At 42.5% G+C, this 18625-nt stretch overlaps 1 long non-coding RNA gene across 1 annotated transcript; it reads right to left on the bottom strand.

The window, feature by feature from the left end:
* Positions 1 to 313: 313 nt before the first annotated feature.
* On the bottom strand, positions 314 to 2611 carry LOC118214481. Its single transcript, XR_004762627.1, has 2 exons — positions 2490 to 2611; positions 314 to 1244 (listed from the first exon to the last, which is right to left on the bottom strand). It is a non-coding gene; the product is annotated as an uncharacterized LOC118214481 (long non-coding RNA).
* Between the last annotated feature and the right edge of the window lie 16014 nt (positions 2612 to 18625).

The following is an 18625-nucleotide window of genomic DNA, read 5'->3' as shown; positions in this document are numbered from 1 at the left end:
CGGGAACCGACGAAGGCAGGCTATCCGGAGAGCGGCAGCAAGGAGACGAGCATTACTGAGAAGGGTTGCGCTTGCCAGCACCGATGTAGGTAGTCAATATAGCAAGCTAGCTAGCTAGCTACACTGGTTCACATTACATATACTTAAACTTACAAAAAACTAACATTGACCTCACATATTGCGTTACTCATTCACTCTATCACTTTACTTTTATACAAACTCTTCATCATGTATCATTTCAAGAATTACATCATTTAAATTTCCAATCTGCACCACTGTCAGTACTAAACAAAAAGAAGACAGACCCCTTGAAGTAACGTAAAGTATTTATTTACTTTGTCAATTTCTCTCTAGGGAGAAAGCCTTGCAAGGTATGGCAGGATTAATGTCAGTGTCCCGATCCTCACAAAATTTTTTGATGAGGACCAGGATCTCCGGCCAGACTTTCGTTTGTCCAGACGGGCAATCCGGAGTCTCTTGAGAATGCTCCCCAACATGAGGGACCATGGCTGGGGCTACACACTAGATGTCCTCACCTTTGTGTACTGGCTGGCCTGTGGGACATCCTACCGTGTGGTGTCAGAGGTGTTTGCTGTCCCACGCAGCAGAGTACACAGGATAGTCCATGCCATTGCAGATGACCTGATTTCCATCCTGCCGAGAGTCATACACCTCCTTGAAACCGGAGACCTGGAAACCATTGGAGAGGGGTTCTGTCGGCTGGCAGGACATTCAGCGTTCAGGAAGGCTGTGGGAGCCATTGATGGGTGCCACATACGATTGAAGCCACCCGGAGGAGTCACTGGACAGTGCTATATCAACAGGAAATTTTTTCCATCAATTATCCTGCAGGCTGTCTGTGACTCCTCTGGGAAATTCCTGGATGTCTTTGTGGGTTTCCCGGGGTTCTTGACTCACGGGTCCTGCGGAACAGCCCCATATATGTACAGCAGCTGTATCCTCCCCGTGGATACATGCTGCTTGGTGATGGAGGGTATCCCTGCTTGGAGGATCCAATCCACCTCATAACCCCCTACAGGGAGCCTGTCCAGGGGCCGGTGGAGGCCCGCTTTAACCGGCATCATTCCAAAGCTCGCTCCATAATTGAGCGAGCTTTTGGACTGATGAAGTCCAGATGGAGGAGCATCTTCTTTTCATCCCTAGAGGTGCACCCTTCATTTGCACCGAAGGTTATTGCAGCCTGCGCTATCCTTCACAATGTCTGCCTGGCTGCTGACGATGTCCTGGAGGAAGACAGAAGACCACTGTCAGAAAATGACCCTGAGCCAGTGCCCATCCTTAGGGGGGAGATGCCGGGACAGCAACTGAGGGCAAGACTGGCGGAGGAGGTGTCAGCCCCAGATGTGTGTCCTGGTGGTCTGCAAGACGACATTTATTGGCGCTCTGATGTAGTATAAAATGTTTTTTTTTTTTTTTTTCCAATTTGCTTATTTTTTCTAAATTTTTTATAGTACCTTCCCTGTAGTGCATTATTTGCTACATACTTTTTTGCCATATAGCTTATTGTTTGTAAATGTTGTTCCATCTCTCCATCCATGTCCATGTCCCTCTTTCTCTTCACAATAATTAAATTGTTTTTAACAGTTCACTCGATTGTGACCAATTAAGTATGATAATCTGTTCATTTAAATACTTGTTGCTTATCAGAAGTTACACATCTTTTAATTAGCAAATTAAAAACTTCTAGAATTTACCTTTTTTTTTGGTTGCCACTTGACACGCAAACCACTGATATTTGATAAAAAGCTGTACTTTTGTAACATGAAAAACAGATTAAATTACTTCTATGAGGACAGAGGTTTACAGCAAGTATAGTATGTAATTTAGCCTTGTAATAATGACAACTAACACAGCTGCTTAAAATAATTATTTATTAGCATATTTCTCAAACACAGCCAGAAAGTGGCCCAGAAACTCCCTCTCCTGTCTCTCATGGGCTTCTCTCCTCTCCTCCCTCTGCAAGGCTTCCACTTCCCTCTGCCTCTCCCTCTCTAGTGCCTCCCTCTCTCTCTCCTCCTCCACCTCAGCCTGCCTCTGGAGGAACTCCAACAGGTCGGAGTTCCTCCGTTTCCTGCTGCCGCCTGCCCGCTCCTGCCTTCTGCTTTGAGGGGAGACCACCACTGCATCCCCTTCACCACTGGCGGAGGCAATCAGGACAGGAGGCGTAATGGACGGCCTCCCCGCGATTGCCTCATCCATCATGGCAAACCACCATCAGGATGCAGCAGTGGTCTCACCCCCTTCAGTGCTGACCCCTGTGGGGGGGTTCTTTAGCACCTAAAGAGACAAGCAATGGTATACTGACCACAAATGTCTTTCAGATTTTATTAACTACATAAAGTAAACAAGCAAACGTACATTATGTCAAAAATCGATCATCATTATATCCACAAAATTGATTTAAACAGATTCTCTTTTTGAAATACTGACCATGTCAAACTTCATATGTACACATTACAGATACATACCTTGTACTTTTTTTTTCAGGTTTTCCCATTTTTTCTTAGCTTGGGCAGCTGATACCCGCCCTTGCAGGCCTGTGTTACTGAAACTGCCTGCAACATAAACAATTCCGGATATAAGAAAAAACAAACAAATTATCTAATCAGATTGTAATTATATATTTATTTCATAAGTACTTACTCCCATCCTCCCTTGGCGGCATTTCTTTTGCCCGTGAAGAGGGCCTCATTGTCCCTCCGCCAAAGGGATCTTGTGTCATCACCTGTCCCTTGTGTCACATATGGAAAACCAGGTGATGACATGATATGATATACTTTATTGTCCCCTTAGAGGAATTTATCTTGGGCTCAGTATTGCGGCATTTAACAAATGTCATTCTACATTTTACATTATCCATATGTACATACATTCAAGTGCTGTTAATGAAATAAATAAATTCATTAATTAAAAATAATGTTAATCACAATATATATCGCATGTGCTGGCCTACTTCCATGCACTTTAAATGATTTCTCAATAATAACATCTGTGCCTGTACAATCGGTTTACTAAACCCAAGAACAAGGGTGAGGCTCACTTCAGTTTTCTTGTTTACTAACTATGAATTCTCCCTTGAATATGATGGAGTGGTGCTGGGTTGTCTTTCGTGGTATCATATGACAGGCGTACCACTTTAACTGGTTTTAGGCTGAAACTTTGACATGGTAGAACCAAAAAAAACAGTAATATAGAATACTTTCTTAAAGTGTAATTCTAGCTAAGTGGGTCGATATCCAGCCAGGTAGCAAGTAAGAGCACATGGGAATAAATTTGTAATAAATATTATGAATATTAGTTTAATAATATTCACGTCCGTCTAGCTAAATCGCTACTATTATTGCCTTTGTATGGATAGCAAGATAGCTAATTAACGAACTGGAGATTGGTAGCTCCGGTTAGCCACATTATTCAGCTGGCTGTATTACCATTGTGCTGTACCACATGTTTTCAAATTTTTAAGAATTTTAGCATACAAACTGTTGATAAATTACTTACATTTGTAGAAGGCCTCAGGAGGAACAACCTCCATTGTCGTTTTCTTCTAACAGTTTTTCTCGAAATTAATTATGGGATTTTTCCCAGTCGGAGCATGCACGGATGGACACTTCAAATTTTGATCAAACGGAGTGCGCATCCGGGTACTTTATCTGTGCTCCGCACTACCGAACTCGGAGCACGGAAGTATGCGGTTTGGGACACAGCCATATTGTCTTGGACAATCCGTTTGTGAAATATAAGCGGATTTGTGATGCCTAGGTACCTTCCAAAATAGCTGGGTGTAATACCACACGTTGATTACAGCGTTGTTGCCATTTTTAGTACGGTCTGGCTTGATTGACAATTCATTTATTCAGTAGGTGAGAGCTTTCTAACGATGTATACTATGTCTAATTTAGCTTTTGGAATAGCGTTTTTTTAGGTCAGCGTAACCGAAATTTTTCTTATCGCATTCACTTACGCTCTGTGGTAGCACTAAAAGACGCTGCACCTAACAAAACGTGGTCAAGGATTTTTCTTAATTTCTTAGAAAATAGTATTATTATTGAGGACTGGACATAGCTAAGCCATATGTTTGCTGATAGACCTAGCTGACATCGTTTTCTGGTGAAAGATAAAACTATGATCGATTTACTGTCTCTGTCTCTACTGAAAACAGCTTTCGTCATTGCTATGTAAGTATTACTACTCAAAATATTTCGGTTACATACGTTATTTTTGAAATTGAGTATCTTTAAATAGGTTAGTGGTATTTTATAATGAGGATATTTCACACTGTAATGTTAGCGTTAGTTAGTCGTGTAATAGTTTTTGTGATGCATGCAGCAGTGATGACGAGAGTGTTGGAACATTGCCAAAACGTGGTGGACGGTTGAAAATAGTTTTCATGTCGTCCCATCCCCATACAAGAAAACATACGAGAGTACAGAGTATAGGAATACATACAGTAGTTAATTATTACACATTTAGGTACTGTACAGCATTGTGGGACAATATTTCTGCGTTGGTTTTGAATCTAATCTCAATGTTTCATTTTAAACCTTCAGGGCTCATTTATTATGTGGCGACCTTGGGGCAGCTAGCTACGATTGCCGTTGCTGGCGCCATGTAAATACTTGCTTGTGTGTAGCTAGGTGTAGTTAGTGTGCTTTTGTGTGTTAAAAGTGTAGATATCTGTGTTACGTGTGCTTGTACAGTTTTGTTGTGTATAGCGTCTCTTGTAGTTGTTGAGTTTCCCCCGTGTTCCTTGCCCCTCATCTTGTGTGTGTGTCGCAGCTTGGAGCTGGGTAGAGGCAGGCTAAAAAGCGGTTGGCTAAAAAGTTAGAGCTATGCTGTAAACCTTATTTGCATAGCCCCGTCGATATAAGGGGAGACTCCGAGCAGGGTGAGTCAGTGTATGTGTTGTGCCTAAATTACTGTAACCGTCTGAGAAGTAAACCAATAGTCTTTGTCAGGACTGGTAAAATAAACTGAAGCTCTGTGCGAGCGACTCGTAAACTCCAACTCCTGTCTCTGCCTCCATTTGTCAAGCGTGCCACATTGATGTCAGAAGTAGGATGGAGCGAGCTCTGTGGAGAGAGATTAGGGACCTTGAGTAGACCATCGGGGAGCTGAGCCGGTGAAAGGCGGGGACTGCAGAGAGGGCGGCGATGAGCCCGGTGTGGCAGGGAACCGCAGCAGGCCGAGAGTGAGCTCCTGAGCGGCCCGACGGCTCCAGCACTGAGCGGCCCACTCATCCTCCGGCGAGCAACGACGGCACGCCCGCATGCGCCCCCGCAACGCTGAAAATCCCACCGACGCTTCCGAGGTTCAGCGGGGCAGCACAGCTGGAGCTGTACTTGGCCCAGGTCCAGCTCGAAGCTCGATATAGTGGCTGGAGCTCGAGCGAGACGGCGACTCACCTGGCGCTCGCCTTGGAGGGGCCAGCCCTGCAGACCCTGCTCGACCTCAGCCCCGACGAACAGCACGACCTACAGTCATTAACGCCGGCGCTGGAGCGGTGCTACAGGCAACGACGCTCCACTGACGCAAGCCGGGAACAGCTCGCGAGCTGCCGCCGCCATGAGGGAGAAAGCTGGGGGACGGTAGCTGCAGACGTGCGGCTCCACGCACACCAGGGCTGCCCGCAGTTCGGCGCAGCGGAGAAGGAGGTGCTGGCGCTGCACACCTTCCTGTGAGCCCTTACACCGGAGCGGCTGCGCCAGCATGTCCGCCTCACCAACTGGGTGGCCAACTGCGAGGAGGAGGAAGAGGTCCGTTGGACACAGCCACCCCATCCCGGGCGACGACCAGCGGACAGAAGGGCTGCTGCTACCGCTGCGACAAATCGGGGCACCAGGCCCGCGAATGTTCAGCCCCGGCGCCCAAACCTCAAGCCCCCCAGCCGGCAGGAAACAAGACTGGGCCGGCCCAGTGAGGGACCCGACCCTCCTCAGTCAGGCGCAGACCCCTGCGCCCAAACCCAATCCGGCCCCGCCCACCCAAGCAAATATTCCAGCTGCCTTCGTAAAGGCGGGTGAGCCAAAGTTCCAGCCATGGAAAAAGCTGTTGAATTTCCAAAATTTGAATTATTCATATAAAATAGCATGAGATGAAAATGGACAAAGCAAAGGCTGTACAACATGTGTCAGTACTCGGTGAGCAATCCAATAGGGATTTGGGGTGTCTAGGTCATGTGACCAAAAAGCTGTTGAAATTCCAAACTTTGAAAAATTCATATAAAATAGCACGAGAAGAAAATGGACAAAGCAAAGGCTGTGCAACATGTGTCAGTACTCTGTAATTTTCTGACGAACTCTAACCATTTGCATTGACTAAGCGGCCGGTTGTGAAGACGGTTGCATTGCAGCTCTGAACCCCGGGTTGAGGTAGGGTAGAGTTGGGGAAATTGAATATCCAACTGGAATATCCAACTTGAAATCAACTTCACCATGGTCTGCTCGTGCGCTTAACTATCCTGTGCACTTAAGCCCCACGTTTGTGTTCTTTGGAGCTCAGTCTTCCAGTGAGTTCTTGTTTGTGAGTAGCCTTGCTCATTGCTCGAGTAGCTTTTTTTGTTCCTGTAAGTTTTTGTTTTTTTAAACTTTGCTGTTAGTGTTTACAGTTCTACTGAACCTTTTGTCAGGATTTCTTTTCTTTTGGGCTTCAAATTCAAGTGCTTTATTGGCATGACATATTTAAAAATACATATTGCCAAAGCGTAGTGATAACAATAATCAACCACAGTAAGAATATATAAAAAGAAAAAAGAAAACAAGCAGCAACAACAATAACAGCATAAATGGCAGTAACATAATATTTATCTATTAAATTAACTAAATTAAATTAATTTTTAAAAAGTATTTTCTCAGTAAGAGTATTATATATATACTCATACGTATACGTACACACAAACATATATATATATATATATGCACATACACACACATATATATATATATATATATATATATATATATACATACACAAACATATATATATATATATATACACATACACACACGTATGCATATATACACACACATACATATGTTTGTTAGATGCTCACCCACTGTCCCTCAGGCTGTGACAGGCAAAAACGTATTTAGCTTCGAGTGAGGCTGTGAGGTGAGGCTTCATTTGTGTCACTATTTTTTGCTGCCTACTCAAGTAAAACTCAGTTTGACCGTTTCCCTCTGCCTCCTGAGCATTATCTGCACCTGGGCTCATTGTGTTTGAGTCATCTCCTGGCGGCATTGATAAGGTTAAACTCCCGGCTCCCGGTCGGAATCCAGATTCCCGGAGTGGAACCTGACAATCTGAATGGGAAAAAATTGCATTTTTTAAATTTCTGAATGTTTTTGTATGTATTTAGCTGTTTTTGCCAGAAACACATTTTTCTCAAGCACATTTCTATTTATTTCCATGTGGTTGTTGACTGAACAGGATTTCCTACCAAACTGAATTTAAAAAGGATATAAGACTGGTCTTGGTGTATTTGGCTTTTTTCCATTCCAGGGTTTCCGCCAGTGTATTGCAAGCCCGGCGGGCCGCCGGGCCTAAATTGACCCCCCGCCGGGCCTAAGCATCGGGGATTATTATTTTATTTATTTTGTTACGTATTTTTAATGTTTTTTAAACTACAGTTACAGTGGGGCGGCTTGGTTGGAAAGCTCACCAGCGACATCTGTTGGTTAAAACGTGAACGCACTATAGGAAAACACTTGATGCTTCCAACTATCACAAGCTAACGGTAGCTAGCAAGGCACCATTTCTTTAGTAGGCTAACTAACCTCGTTAAAAACTTATCACTTAATCTCGTCGGTAAGTACATTCTTTTTATATTAACTTAAGCAGTGTGTAGGTAACGTTAAACTAGTAGCATGAATGTAACGTTCGATACATTGTAACATTACATGATGTATTAATCGCCATCTAAATAACGACTTCACTTGTTTATTAATAACGTTAGCTTGGTGACATTGATGTGCACGACAACGTGGTCATTTAGCTAACTTAGCTAGCTAGCCAAACAGTCAGTAACACAGATACATAGATATTTTGTTGTTGTTGAAATGTGCCCAGCATTCCAAGGCTGTACATTGTTGTAAGATTTAGTAGCTAATAAGTAGGCAGTGTTGTGCATATCCCGCTCTTACAGCTCGTTTCCAGCCCAAACCACTACAAAGAGAGCAAACTTTAGTTTTTTTTGTCAGTGACATTTCCTTCTGACATCAACGACGGCAATCGCAAACACAACATTTATTTTTCCTTTTTGTATAGCTATTTCCATGGGTAAAATCGCATTTATTATTATTATTTATTGGTAAAAACATTTACTTCGTATCCAGGGAGATAGCCAACTACTTGCACGTTACATGACGTGTAGCCATTTCGTAATACGATCGTATTTCAGGCTAGAAAATAACCTGTTAATTCAGAGAAATTGCTGAGTCGTCTTAGAATCTTTATCGCAACAGAATGTATCAAGGCTGGCAGCCCGGATCAAATTTGTTGTGACAGCTGCCGTCCAAAACAAAAACACCTGAGAGGCCGCCTGCGTGCGTACCTTCCCCAAGACGTTACGTCATTGTTTTGCAATGCGCAGCTGTCATGCTGGCTTCGATAAGCGGAATCGATAAGCTCGGAGCCATACGATTCCAATGAATAGGACAACTTGGAACCGGTCCGCGATTCCCATCCCTATTTAAATGTGCCCAGCATTCCAAGGCTTGTTGTAAGATTCAGTACCCAATCAGGACTTGAATACAAGTTTTTTGTGGAGTGCAAAAACTTTGATATTATTTATTTTAATTATTTTATTTAATTTAATTTCTTTTGTTGTTGTTGAAAACACAGCATTCCAAGTCTGTACATTGTTGTCAGATTCTTTGTAAGACTATGCTATGCTGTGAATAGTTGTTGATTTTTTAAAATGTGTGTTGAATAAATGACTTATTTATAACAACATTCACATTACGTAGTTATATTTTCAAATCTTCTGTCAGCTTTTAGCACTGACTTAATGTAGGGCCCTATGGAATATGTGTTATAGCTTTTTTAAATTCTCAATTCCGCGATTCCGTCTGTGATTCTGTTATCACAGAAACTATAGGGCCCAACCTTAATGCTGCCATCAGTCTGTCGCAGGCCCGTGCCGGGCCCTCATCAAAAAAAACACTTGGCCGCCGGCCCGCGCTGGCCCCCGTCAAAAGATACTTGCCACCGGGCCTAACAACTTTTCTGGGGGAAACCCTGCATTCTAACACATTTTTCATCACAATTTTCTTAAAACATAATTCTATTTATTAATGTATTCATGTATTTGTGTGATAAAATAACATGATTCCCTATCTATTTGCATCAAAAACTGACCTTGTCAAAATTGCATTTTTAAAAACATTTTTGACATAAAAGGCTATAGTCTTATGTTCAAAAAGCAAAAAATGGACATAAGGTGAAACAAACCTTATTTGTGTATTTTTCTGTTTTCTAATGAAACACACTTTCATCATAAATTTCATAATATCTTCATTTGTTTGTTTTACCTTATGCCCATTTTTGCTTTTTGGACGTTAGACTAGTCTTATTATTCTGCTATTTTCCCCTGGAACACTTCTTTCATCAAAAATTTCTTTACACAGATTCTATTACTTTATTTTACTGTGGTTATTACATAAAATCATTTTATATCCATCTGAATAAAAAAAATACAATGACAGTACCTTATCTTTGAGTTGCAATGCATTCTTAGCAGGACATTCATGAGAGACTCAAAATCTTCAGCCGGAGAAGCCAGTGGACAAACAGAGCCTCAGCTGTCAAAGATACAGTTTAAAAAATAGATTGCTGCCATGGCTATGGCAATAATAACATAATGGGTATTATAAATGCATTATAATAACTATGATTTTATGAGTTGTAAGATTGTTTTGCTTAATTTAATATCATATTTGTCGTGTTAGCTCTTATCAAATATTTTTCTTAGCCTACTGGCAGATCATTTTGCTTATTTAATTAAATTATCCATCCATCCATTAACTATACTCACTTACCCTGGTCAGGGTCACAGAGGGTGCTGGAGCCTATCCCAGCATGCATTGAGCGAGTGGCAGGAATACACCCTGGACAGGCCGCTAATCTATCGCAGGGCACACACACCATTCACTCACACACTCATACCTATGGGCAATTTACAGTCTCCAATTAGCCTACCTGCATGTCTTAGGACTGTGGGAGGAAACTGGAGTACCTGGAGGAAATCCATGTGGACACGGGTAGAACATGCAAACTCCACACGAAAAAACCCCAAGCTGAGATTCAAATCCACGATAGGGTTTCCCCGAGAAAAGTTGTTAGGCTCGGTGGCAAGTATCTTTTGACGGGGGCCGGCGGCCCGGCGCGGGCCGGCAGCCAAGTGTCTTTTTTGATGGGGGCCCGGTGCGGGCCAGCGACAGACTGATGGCAGCATTAAGGTAGGGCCCTATAGTTTCTGTGATAACAGAATCACAGACGGAATCGTGGAATTGAGAATTTAAAAAAGCTATAACAGATTCCATAGGGCCCTACATTAAGTCAGTGCTAAAAGCTGACTGAAGATTTGAAAATATAACTACGTAATGTGAATGTTGTTATAAATGAGTCATTTATTCAACACACATTAAAAAAAATCAACAACTATTTACACCATAGCATAGTATTACAAAGAATCTGACAACAATATACAGACTTGGAATGCTGTGTTTTCAACAACAACAAAAGAAATTAAATTAAATAAAATAATTAAAATAAATAATATCAAAGTTTTTGCACTCCACAAAAAACTTGTATTCAAGTCCTGATTGGGTACTGAATCTTACAACAAGCCTTGGAATGCTGGGCAAATTTAAATAGGGATGGGAATCGCGGACCGATTCCAAGTTGTCCTATTCATTGGAATCGTATGGCTCCGAGCTTATCGATTCCACTTATCGAAGCCAGCATGTTTTTACGACAGCTGCGCATTGCAAAACAATGATGTAACGCCTTGGGGGAGGCACGCACGCAGACGGCCTCTCTCAGGTGTTTGTTTTGGATGGCAGCTGTCACAACAAATTTGATCCAGGCTGCCAGCCTTGATACATTCTGTTGCGATAAAGATTCTAAGACGACTCAGCAATTTCTCTGGATTAACGGGTTATTTTCTAGCCTGAAATGCGATCGTATTACGAAATGGCTACACGTCATGTAACGTGCAAGTAGTTGGCTATCTCCCTGGATACGAAGTAAATGTTTTACCAATAAATAATAATAATAAATGCGATTTTATCCATGGAAATAGCTATACAAAAAGGCGAAATAAATGTCGTGTTTGCGATTGCCGTCGTAGACGTGAGAAGGAAATGTCACTGACAAAAAAAAAAGTTTGCTCTCTTTGTAGTGGTTTGGGCTGGAAACGAGCTGTAAGAGCAGAATATGCACAGCACTGCCTACTTATTGGCTACTAAATCTTACAAAAATGTACAGCCTTGCAATGCTGGGCACATTTCAACAACAAAATATCTATGTATCTGTGTTACTGACTGTTTGGCTAGCTAGCTAAGTTAGCTAAATGACCACGTTGTCGTGCACATCAATGTCACCAAGCTAACGTTATTAATAAACAAGTGAAGTCGTTATTTAGATGGCGATTAATACATCATGTAATGTTACAATGTATCGAACGTTACATTCATGCTACTAGTTTAACGTTACCTACACACTGCTTAAGTTAATATAAAAAGAATGTACTTACCGACGAGATGAAGTGATAACAGTTTGTAACGAGGTTAGTTAGCCTACTAAAGAAATGATGCCTTGCTAGCTACCGTTAGCTTGTGATAGTTGGAAGCATCAAGTGTTGAACGTCACTCTATGCACAATGAGGGTAAAGAACAGGCCTGCTGTTTTCCTATAGTGCGTTCACGTTTTAACCAACAGATGTCGCTGATGAGCTTTCCAACCAAGTCGCCCCACTGTAACTTTAGTTTAAAAAACATCTTGAAAATACGTTAAAAAAAATTAATAATAATAATCCCCGATGCTTAGGCCCGGCGGGGGGTCAATTTAGGCCCGGCGGCCTGCCGGGCTTGCAATACACTGGCGGAAACCCTGCACGACCTTGCTGTGAGGCGACAATGCTACAGACTGCACCACCATGCCCCTCACTAAATTGTACTTATGCTTTATTATTTTTTTCAGTTACCTTGTTTAGATTTAGTGTAGGCTACTGCTTTGCATATAATTTCCATTTTAATCGCAGGAGTTTTTTGCAACAGAGATGGGCTGTTGAAGCCATCTGGTTGTTAGCGTTAGCTTAGCTTGGCCATTTTTCACTTAAGCTTCTGTATCTGTCATGCTATGAAAGCTGCAGCACACAATGAAAGGCATTGCTAATTGAACTGAGAAAAATGTGTTTTTTTTTATTAAATACAACTGCAGATAGTGAACAAGAAAGACAATGAAGAGGTGTGTAGCTTGCCAAATCAGGAAGACAGAACCTGGTTCATTTGTTTCTGTGTGACAGAAGCACAGCGCCATTGTGTGCTACAGTGATTGTTCCCACATAACGAGGCAAATCAGCTGATTATAGTGTTCTGGAAATCACACAAAAACCACAAGGACAGAGTGTGTAACAATGAGCCCGTTTGGATTTTGTTACAGGGAGGAAAACAAGTTTATCTGACTCTTAATTTTCAGAACCTGTAACCTGGATGTTTATGTACGAATGTGGGTTCACATATCTGCACATTGACTGAGGTGTGCTTATGTGAAATAATGAGCAGTAACACCCTGCACCCCAGGGAGCAAGGCTGCTTCCAGACATTCATCCACTGTGAGCGCTCTCTGACTGTAATACCTTCTATCCATGGAGGAAAACTCACTGCTTATCCAGGAATCATGCAGTTCCTGTTTCTGTGCCATGAAAAAGCAACTCTACCCAGTAAAATATGAGACTAACAGCCATCCCAGGGAGCCCTGACTAAGGCACATTCCATCCTGTCAGTGAGCTGATCTAAATATCCTGGTGCAGGAGCCCTCTATTATTTAAAGAAATTACACTAGAATCAATATGGACACTGAAGCTAACGGCTGTATCACCTGTAGTTGCTGCACATCCGGCTAGCGAAACTAACAATATGCCCAGTGAGTGCCCCATTAACCCCAAACCTCATAGGGAAAACAGTTTATCGTGAAACACAATATAACAGTCTACAATAAACGAGGACAGACAGTTAACAATGTTAAAAGGCAATCATTTTATTTACAAGATACAGAAAAGAAAGAACACTATGCTATATGAAAAAAGAAAAGACAAACAGTCGAATGTGTTTACAAATACTCATAGGAGCTGAGGCACCAGAAGCACACTCTCCCCCTCCAGCCACCCCCCCCACCCCCCCAGCACAAACAGGAACTCTCAGAAGCAGGTTATTACAGAGGATTACACATCAACAACAGAAATGTATGAAATCAAATGTATCTGCCCTACATGGAATTATGAGTCCCTAATCTAAGATGGGCCTCCAAAGACTAAAGAGAGACTAACCAAGCTACTTCCATATAAGAACCCTCGTCCAGAGAGAACAAGGAAAGCTCTGGAAAATTTCCAAAAGATCTAAAATCTAAAACAGTTTTAAGAAACAGGAAAATCGTACATAAGTAATTGTGTGACAACCTTTTCAAAAATCAGAACCATATTAAGCTTTGCAGGACAGAGCCATAAACCTCTGGGATTGGGATTTGAAATATTAATTTTCAGTGATAGTGCCTGTTTTTAATTTTCTGTTTTGAATCTTTTTTTAATAAAGAGTGGCCCTGCAAGTCACACAAGGATTATTATGCCATTCATTTTGGTTTATCTGTAGGAATAATGTTTTTCTAATTATTTTTTCTCTTTCCTTTGTGCATTTGCTGAAAATGTCAGGTGCTAGTACTGGGGTTTTGCCAACATAATTTCTCTTCCTCTTTTTAAGTGAGTTGAACATTCAATATCTTCTTTATTTTGCTTTACAGTTGAATCCTTGACTTTCTTACTAAGGACAGAAACAATATTTTGACAGCACAAGCACACACATATCAAATTATCAAGCTCACTGCTGGAAGCACATAAAAAGCGTGGTACTAAAAGGACAGACAGAATCACAGCCTGAAACAGACAGATAAAAGGCTACTGGGTTATGGCTTATCCTGTTAAGATACTACTAGTGTCTGGTATCTGCTAAGGCACTGGTCTAGTGTATGGATGGGCTCAATGGTCTGATATCTGTTAAAAACTGTTCTAGTGTATGAATGGGTTCTATGGTCTGGTATCTGTTAAAGCACTGTTTGAGTGTATGGATGCGATCTATGGTCTGGTATCTGCTAAGGCACTGTTCTACTGCATGGATGGGCCCCCTGGTCTGGCATCTGTTAAGGCACTGTTCTAGTGTATGGATGGGCTCTATGGTCTGGTATCTGTTAAGGGACTGTTCTAGTGTATGGATGGACTCTATGGTCTGGTATCTGTTAAGGCGCTATGCATGAATGGGTCCTGGGATGGGAAGGTTTCAGTTGGATGATCAATTAGGCATCCGCAAGTTAATCTCTTGAGCTGCACACAATCTCTGTTCCTCCAGGTTACGGTTGCTCTCAAGCCCCCGCAAACATAACAAAGCCAATACCAAGGCTTCCCAAAATAACCAATAACTTTATTTAACTACACCTAAGAGATACAAAAATAGCTGCAAAACACAAGATAAAATCAAGACCCGGCCGTGGTCGAGAGGTGAGGAGAAAAAGCTCCCATCTGGGGAGAAGCTGACTCCAGGCTTCTTAAAAGGGCACCGCCACAGGTGCTCTCAATTACCTGTAACGAGACAAACACGTATCCAAACAGCCAGCGCCCCCACCTGAGGCGGAGGGACGTAACACACCACCTCATGTCTGTGTAGCCAGACATGTCAACGGAAGTGTGATGAGATTCCCGATTTGACAATGGAGGTTGCAATGAGCATTGCAATGTAAGCAAAGCGGACCCTCGCGGACACGGAAAGTATGGCCTTGTCAGCCACCTTGCCCGTTGCAATCAACGCAAGCGCAGTGGCACGAAAGACTGGAGTCCACGAGTACAGGAAAATCCACCCCGACTACCTTACATGGTAATTAGACACGCCCACATCTGGACAACAAGCGTGGCCTTGCAACCACAGAACCGTACTGTCATAACATTTCAAAAAAGTTAATTGTGCAAGATACGTTTAGTATTACGATATTTACATAGAAAAATAGATAAAATAGATCACACTTTTTTGTGTAAAACATTTATTGACTTTATATTTCCTCAGAGAAAATTGGCCTCTTTTCAGGCTTTCCCCATTGACTTAATATTGGGTGGGCGGGGGTTCAAGTTCTTTTTGCAACCAGGCGTTGCAGTTCACGCAGTAGCCACTGGGGTAAAAGGCTTCACTCATAGAGGCGAGTTGTTGCCCCTTGGTTTAATACTATAAAATACTTCCGACAAACATATCTTCTAATGTCCTCAATTGTTGCATACACCAAGCTGCAGTGGACGCATTTGGAAAGAACTTCAGTTTGATCTATTGTGCGCAGTGCGCACTGCCTTTTTAATACGGCGGGGTTTATATACACGTCGCTGCTGATTGGGTAACACCTCTGACACACCCACCGAACGAGAGAAAACGTACCTCAAAGCCTGTTGCACACCGTTTCACGCCGTTTCGAGGAAATGTCGTGAATAAACTGCATTTATATAGCGCTTTTATCCAAAGCACTTTACAATTCACTCATTAACCCATTCACACACCAACGGTGAAAGGTTGCCATACAAGGTACCAATCAGTTCGTTGGGAGCACTTAGGGGTTAGGTGTCTTGCTCAGGGACACTTTGACATGCCCAGGGCGGGGGATCGAGCCGGCAACCCTCCGACTGCTAGACAACCGCGCTTACCTCTTCATCTATGTCGCCCCATTCAACCCGGAAACCATAGCAAAACGGTGCACACCGTTTTCAGATTGAACGTGCCCCTGGTCTGTATCATTTTTCTGTGTCATTGTCTGTAGCGGTAGGCTAATTCATAGGCATATTTTTGAGGAAATAATTGCTGGGGCTGCCGCTATTGTGTCCAAAACATATTTTCCTGTACAATCGCCTAGGCTTGTTTGATCCATGAAGAACACAGCATATTCCCCAAAATATAAAGGGCATGCCAAATTGTTATCAGATGTAGGCTACTGAGGTGAACAGAGAAACAAAAGGTAGGAACCGGGATAAACAAGGAAGAGTCATTTAATAAACTATAATAAAATAAGCACGATTACCACGACCACAGCCAGCAAATGTCAGGCACTGAATACGAAAGATTAGACAGGACATAAGTAATTTGCTAAAGGTTATGACACATAGCTAAAATGAAGTTCTTATCTGAAAATTAAACAGCATAGGTAGGCTTGTTTGATTAAAAGAAAAAATAACATAATATCACGAACATCAACAAATAATAACCTACATTTGGGGCTGATAATTCAGTTTTTGTTTGGGGGGGGTATGGGACTTGAACATTCCATAGGGGGGGCGTTGATCTACAAAAGGTTGAGAACCCCTGTTCTACAGGATGGCGTTGCTCCTCATCCATTGCATCTGCTCCCAGTTATGGCTGGTTCCAATTCCCCTCCTAATATACTCATTCGGTAAGCATATTACCTTATCTAAGGTCAAGTCCTTTTTATCATGTAGTGATTTTGAAAGGGTTATACATGCTTTTATCTCGACCCGACTTGACTACTGTAATGTCCTTCATGTTGGTGTTAGCCAGGCCTCTCTCTCACGCTTGCAGTTGGTCCAGAATGCTGCAGCTCGTCTTTTAACAGGAAAACGCAAGCGAGAGCACATTTCCCCTGTACTGGCCTCCCTTCACTGGCTCCCTGTATGTTTTAGGATTGATTTTAAGATTTTATTGTTTGCCTACAAATAATTAAATGGGCTGGCTCCAACCTGTCTCTCTGACCTTTTACAACCACACTTCCCATCAAGGTCACTTGGGCCGGTGACCAGTTGCTTCTGGTTGTCCCAGGATCAAGGTTGAAGCACAGGGGAGATTGCGCTTTTGCAGTGGTAGCCCCCAAACTCTGGAACGAGTTGCCTCTGCATGTTCGGCTGACCCCTACACTGCCTGTTTTTAAATCCTGTCTTAAAACACATCTTTATTCCTTGGCTTTTAACTCAGTATGAGAGTTGCCTTTCTTTTTCTTATGATCTTATTGTTGTTATTATTTTATTGTCCTTTTGTCTTCTAAACTGGTCTTTGTGTTTTTGTGTTGTTTTATGGTTTTTGCTATTTTTGATTGTATAGCACTTTGGTCAACTCTTGTTGTTTTTAAATGTGCTTTATAAATAAATTTGGATGGATGGATATTAGTAATGCAATGTGGCGATTTAAAGCAGCCCACTGTGCCCAACTGTTAAATAATATTTAAATAGTGATGTATTGATAAATAATTCTTCTGACCTTCTCGCTTTGATGCCTGCCCTCGCCCGTGAGTGGCCCTTATGTCAGTGAACTAAGTGAAACTCAAAAACAGAGTGATCGCCAATCGTCTCGGGACCGGGCTATGCATCATCTTCAAAAGTATCCATTCGGCAGGAGTCGCTTCCGATAGCGCAACGCTAGATTAGCCTCATTGTGATGTCTAACGGGCAGAAGCAGTAATATGTTCATCCAATCGCTGCAGAATGCATTTCCCCCCCCCCCCCCCCCCCCCCCCACAATTTTAAAAAGATGCATAGACTCTTCAGCCTCATGTAACTATGTTCACAAACTGGTCTCTCTTTTAAATCAAGGGCTTAAACCCCTAAGTCCCCACTGTTGGAAGCTGCATTTCCTTATGCTTTCATGTTTCCTTATGTGATCTCATCATGGTAAATATGCTTAAGTTAGTTATATTTTGTATACACCTCAAGCCTTTAAATTTGAGAAAATGAAGGAACTCGTATCATTATTGCATACTAGCACTGTTTTTTCTGTCCTCTCCTCTATGTGGTACCTGTGGTGGCGTCCCAATGCGAGCCCAAGCCTTTATCGGGAAATGCCATGACAAAATCTGGTTGCTGTCTGCCTCCGTCTCATTGGCAATGCGGTCACTTTCTGGAGTTATACACCGCCACTCCTGCTCCAGTGCGGCAACGACAGCAGTGACGGTTCCCGGCATTCTCAGGGAAGCTGCTGGGCGTTGGACATGTGCTTCGCTGCTCATACTGCTGCTCCTCCTACTGCTCCTACGCTGCTGCCGTTACTGCTAATGCTGCTCTTGCTGCTGCTACTACTGGCTTCTTCCGGTAGACAAATGGCGTTTCACAGTCATCATTTCAGCCGGGGACTAACTACAAACAACATGTCGGCGTATGGTTGTTTTGGGGGTTTGCTGCTGCCCCCTCCCGGTCTTATTCATGCATGCTTGTATGGACGGCAACGAGTGAGGATTCATTTACACTGGTGCAGGTAGTAGTATATTTCCTCCGGTTTAGTTTAAATCTTGGCACTCGAGGGGAAATACCAACAAGCTTGTTGGTACACATAGCCTAATAACATTTGTTCACTATTTAGAACGG

This window comes from Anguilla anguilla, chromosome 15 (genome assembly GCF_013347855.1).
Source record: "Anguilla anguilla isolate fAngAng1 chromosome 15, fAngAng1.pri, whole genome shotgun sequence".
NCBI classification, from domain to species: Eukaryota; Metazoa; Chordata; class Actinopteri; order Anguilliformes; family Anguillidae; genus Anguilla; species Anguilla anguilla.
This window is presented reverse-complemented; position numbering and strand designations above follow the sequence as displayed.